A 6,055-nucleotide genomic window follows, 5' to 3' on the forward strand; every position below is an offset into this window, starting at 1 on the left:
AAACTCCAGACGCTATAGTGTGCTGCCGGTGAATCAAAACTGATCGCTCCGACGCGCTATATAAAGGTCTCATGTGGAAAGATTTTACACCCAGGGTGACTTTGCCAACAAAGGCCCACTGTCTCTGGACTCTGTGCTTTCCATCCCCATCTTACAAACATATCACTGCACCAGCAGGAGCACAATTAAACAGAATCAACCAGCCCACAGTCGCAATTGCACAGCATGGCATTATGGGTATGCAAATGAGCCCAGGAACGGCTTCTTTCTCCACATTGCACAATGCGACCTGTAAGAAGTGAAGCCAACATTACAGGTGGAGCGGGGAAAAAATGACAATTTTGCAGTGAATCTCGCGTTTATTCAAAGACAGTTAAATACATCTCGACACACTTTCTTTGAGATTTTCAGGACAGGCGCAAAGTACAATTCAGTGTCAAAATTACATTCCGTACGTTTTTCGTAAGTAGACGTGCTCCACTGGTATTCGTTCACCTTGACCCATCCCTGAGATGAAAGTTAACATTGAAGTGCCTAAAAGTAATTTGTCAAAGGCCAGTGCTGCTGTCCGGGCGCTCTTTGTTGCCAGCCAGCAGACACCACTGAAGTTTATTGGCGCCACAATCTGTATATTTCACAAAGTTTCCAGCAAGCAGAGCCTGTGACTGTGTATAGGGTCCAGAGTGCTTGCACCCCACCTGCTAGGTCTTTAATCACAGAAATGTAGGACCTCAGTCGCGGCAAGAAGGGCTCCACACCGCCCTGGGGGGCGCTGGGCATAATTTGGAGTTGGGGGTCATTCTCTGGTGCCCGTCTTATGAAGGGGCGGGGCTCTCTGTGAGGGCGTCTGCGCTCCCTCCTGCCCCGTCTCTTCCCCATGGTTAGAAGTGTAGCTCCTTACAGATGACACTGCGCAACGCGGCTCTAGGCGCTGCCTGGGTGAGGGCAGTTCTCTGCACACTGCTGTTCCGATGACAGGTTGAGGCCGGTGATTGACTCGGAGGCAGTTCTCTGTATTTTCCACAGCTACAACAGTAGTTTTGTGATTGTGTTAATAGGTGTTTTTTTCCTTCAGCAGGTCTAAGTGAAGTTCTTGGGACTCACTGGGCGCCTTCCTCAGTCGTATGAGGTGCGGCCATTTTAAACGCCAAGTATGGTGAGATTAATCTTATCAAGGGGTCAATCCTGTGTAGTTTTTCGCTCGGGTGGCAAGGGAGGTGTCCTTACAGCTCTCTGGGCAGCTGTGCTGTATGGAAAGATCTCTTCTCTCGCTTTGATTGGCTGCAGGGGTTGTTGCTGCTTTCATCGGAGGTATCTCCTCGCCTTTCCACGCTCGCGCAAGTTCTTTACTCCTACATTGACCCACGGCATTGGGCGTTGCGCAATGTAACTGCATGTACGTCCTCTCACTTGTTCCCACTGTAGCTGCCCCCGGAGTGCCCTGACCATTGAAAAGGTGCCCCCACCAAACCCAAGCAGGTGTGAATGCTGACTCTGCACGGAGCGCACACCCGCTCTTTATTGCTATTTAATAGTTCTTTCATGTAGTGAGACTGAAGCTCTTGGATTTGAGACTGACATGGATTTTTATTGCAATGACCTCCGCGACTGAGCGCCACCTAGCGGCTGCTGCGTTTGTTCTGTTATTACCATCTGAGACTGAGCTGCCTCCTGCCCCTGCTGAAGTTTATTGTACCTGAGAGTGAGCGGCCTCCAGTGACTGCTAGCTTAGGTATCCAGGGACTGAGCTGCCTCTAGAGGCTGCCGAGTTTATTGTACCGAGAGACCAAGCTGCATTCAGCTTGATGACTTTATTGTACCGGAGACTGAGCTGCTTCCACTGAATGCCGGGTGTGCTGCGTGCATCGCGTGTGAGACTGCCCTTCCTCTAGCAGCTGCTGATTTTTTCCACCTAGAGACTGAAGTGCCTCAGTGACTGCTGGGTTTATCGCATGTGAGCTGCCTCTGGCGGCTTGTGAGTGTATTGTAGCCAGAGACTGAGTCCCCTCTATCTGCTGGCGTGATGGAGACCACAGATGCTGCGGTAGCCTCGAGGCAGCACAATGTTGTCCCCGGACGGCTGCGAGAGGAAACTCCAGACGCTATAGTGTGCTGCCGGTGAATCAAAACTGATCCCTCCGACGCGCTATATAAAGGTCTCATGTGGAAAGATTTTACACCCAGGGTGACTTTGCCAACAAAGGCCCACTGTCTCTGGACTCTGTGCTTTCCATCCCCATCTTACAAACATATCACTGCACCAGCAGGAGCACAATTAAACAGAATCAACCAGCCCACAGTCGCAATTGCACAGCATGGCATTATGGGTATGCAAATGAGCCCAGGAACGGCTTCTTTCTCCACATTGCAGAATGCGACCTGTAAGAAGTGAAGCCAACATTACAAGTGTAGCGGGGAAAAAATGACAATTTTGCAGTGAATCTCGCGTTTATTCAAAGACAGTTAAATACATCTCGGCACACTTTCTTTGAGATTTTCAGGACAGGCGCAAAGTACAATTCAGTGTCAAAATTACATTCTGTTCGTTTTTCACAAGTAGACGTGCTCCACTGGTATTCATTCACATTGACCCATACCTGAGGTGAAAGTTAACATTGAAGTGCTTAAAAGTAATTTGTGAAAGGCCAGTGCTGCTGTCCGGGCGCTCTTTGTTGCCAGCCAGCAGACACCACTGAAGTTTATTGGCGCCACAATCTGTATATTTCACAAAGTTTCCAGCTAGCAGAGCCTGTGACTGTGTATAGGGTGCAGAGTGCTTGCGCCCCACCTGCTAGGTCTTTAATCACAGAAATGTAGGACCTCAGTCGCGGCAAGAAGGGCTCCACACCGCCCTGGGGGGCGCTGGGCATAATTTGGAGGTGGGGGTCATTCTCTGGTGCCCGTCTTATGAAGGGGCGGGGCTCTCTGTGAGGGCGTCTGCGCTCCCTCCTGCCCCGTCTCTTCCCCATGGTTAGAAGTGTAGCTCCTTACAGATGACACTGCGCAACGCGGCTCTAGGCGCTGCTTGGGTGAGGGCAGTTCTCTGCAGACTGCTGTTCCGATGACAGGTTGAGGCCGGTGATTGACTCGGAGGCAGTTCTCGGTATCTTCCACAGCTACAACAGTAGTTTTGTGATTGTGTTAATAGGTGTTTTTTTCCTTCAGCAGGTCTAAGTGAAGTTCTTGGGACTCACTGGGCGCCTTCCTCAGTCGTATGAGGTGCGGCCATTTTAAACGCCAAGTATGGTGAGATTAATCTTATCAGGGGGTCAATCCTGTGTAGTTTTTCGCTCGGGTGGCCATGGAGGTGTCCTTACAGCTCTCTGGGCAGCTGTGCTGTATGGAAAGATCTCTTCTCTCGCTTTGATTGGCTGTAGGGGTTGTTGCTGCTTTCATCGGAGGTATCTCCTCGCCTTTCCACGCTCGCGCAAGTTCTTTACTCCTACATTGACCCACGGCATTGGGCGTTGCGCAATGTAACTGCATGTACGTCCTCTCACTTGGTCTCACTGTAGCTGCCCCCGGAGTGCCCTGACCGTTGAAAAGGTGCCCCCACCAAACCCAAGCAGGTGTGAATGCTGACTCTGCACGGAGCGCACACCCGCTCTTTATTGCTATTTAATAGTTCTTTCATGTAGTGAGACTGAAGCTCTTGGCTTTGAGACTGACATGGATTTTTATTGCAATGACCTCCGCGACTGAGCGCCACCTAGCGGCTGCTGCGTTTGTTCTGTTATTACCATCTGAGACTGAGCAGCCTCATGCCCCTGCTGAAGTTTATTGTACCCTTTGAGTGAGCGGCCTCCAGTGACTGCTAGCTTAGGTATCCAGAGACTGAGCTGCCTCTAGAGGCTGCCGAGTTTATTGTACCGAGAGACCAAGCTGCATTCAGCTTGATGACTTTATTGTACCGGAGACTGAGCTGCTTCCACTGAATGCCGGGTGTGCTGCGTGCATCGCGTGTGAGACTGCCCTTCCTCTAGCAGCTGCTGATTTTTTCCACCTAGAGACTGAAGTGCCTCAGTGACTGCTGGGTTTATCGCATGTGAGCGGCCTCTGGCGGCTTGTGAGTGTATTGTAGCTGGAGACTGAGTCCCCTCTATCTGCTGGCGTGATGGAGACCACAGATGCTGCGGTAGCCTCGAGGCAGCACAATGTTGTCCCCGGACGGCTGCGAGAGGAAACTCCAGACGCTATAGTGTGCTGCCGGTGAATCAAAACTGATCACTCCGACGCGCTATATAAAGGTCTCATGTGGAAAGATTTTACACCCAGGGTGACTTTGTCAACAAAGGCCCACTGTCTCTGGACTCTGTGCTTTCCATCCCCATCTTACAAACATATCACTGCACCAGCAGGAGCACAATTAAACAGAATCAACCAGCCCACAGTCGCAATTGCACAGCATGGCATTATGGGTATGCAAATGAGCCCAGGAACGGCTTCTTTCTCCACATTGCAGAATGCGACCTGTAAGAAGTGAAGCCAACATTACAAGTGTAGCGGGGAAAAAATGACAATTTTGCAGTGAATCTCGCGTTTATTCAAAGACAGTTAAATACATCTCGGCACACTTTCTTTGAGATTTTCAGGACAGGCGCAAAGTACAATTCAGTGTCAAAATTACATTCCGTACGTTTTTCGTAAGTAGACGTGCTCCACTGGTATTCGTTCACCTTGACCCATCCCTGAGATGAAAGTTAACATTGAAGTGCTTAAAAGTAATTTGTCAAAGGCCAGTGCTGCTGTCCGGGCGCTCTTTGTTGCCAGCCAGCAGACACCACTGAAGTTTATTGTCGCCACAATCTGTATATTTCACAAAGTTTCCAGCTAGCAGAGCCTGTGACTGTGTATAGGGTCCAGAGTGCTTGCACCCCACTGTTGTGTGCTAGGGGGCCCGGCGAGTACAGCAACCAAGGTAGGCAGGCAGCAAGATCTCCAGACTCGGGGAGAAGAAAATAACACACACCTACGCAGGGATTGTGCTTCGGTGCACTGACCCGGATCATCCGGTTCAGCCCCTCTTTATTCACCTGACCTCTTCCGGGTCACAGGCTAGACCACCCTCTCCATGGGCAGGGGGGTGTTCCCCTTAAACATAACATTCCTCCTTTATCATGGCAAACAAAAACAAACACCAACACCGGGTAGAGAAAAACCCTTCCAGTATGGAAGACGAGAGAGATGGAGGGAGAGAGAGAGAGAGGGAAAGAGAGAGAGAGAGAGAGAGAGAGAGAGAGAGAGAGAGAGAGAGAGAGAAGAAAAGAAGAAGAAGAACGAGGAAAAAGAAAGAAAACCCACTGCATTTCTTTTCCTCAGTCCATCACAAAACCTTTCAGTCGAGACGACACCGCCGGGTTGGCTCGGAGATGATATCTGTGACCACCTCGACCTTCGCTCCCAGCTCTACTGCCTTCAGCTCCAGCTGCCCCCGGCGAATGTTCCACAGCTGCCTCGGGCATTGGGGGGGCTGACCCAGGTGAGGCATTCTCCTCGTTGACGACGTCACCCATTGTTTCGCCATCCTCAGACTCTGGCCCCACCTCACTTGGTTGTGCCGGGCACTGGTACTTTTTGAACTGGGAGACGTTCCTGGTAACTGTCTCGCGACCCCTCTGGGCAGTGACCATCGTGCCCTTTACTGTCTGGATCACCCAGGGCTCGGGTTCAAAAGTAAGGGAGAACTTCCCTCGGGGATGTCGATTCTTCACCAGCACCAAATCACCGGCCACCAACGCGCTGCTTCGGGCATGGCGCCTCTGGGACATTCGGTCATTCTTGGCCCGCCTCTGTCGGAGGCGTTTGGATACTTGACGATACGCAGGCGAGGATGGTGTCACCTGAGGAAACACATCATTCAGCACCCGTTGGTTACACAAAGACCCAGGGCTGGCCATGGTGGTCGAGTGAGGTGTCAGTCGGTATTCTTTCACGAAGTTGTACAGGGCACACTCCATGTTCTGTTCTCGAGATATTGCTATCCGGAGTACTTTGTTCAGGGTGCGCATGAAGCGCTCCGCTTCACCATTAGCCTGTGGCCACCGGGGTGTGATTT

This window comes from Triturus cristatus, chromosome 6, assembly GCF_964204655.1.
Source record: "Triturus cristatus chromosome 6, aTriCri1.1, whole genome shotgun sequence".
Classification (NCBI taxonomy): Eukaryota; Metazoa; Chordata; class Amphibia; order Caudata; family Salamandridae; genus Triturus; species Triturus cristatus.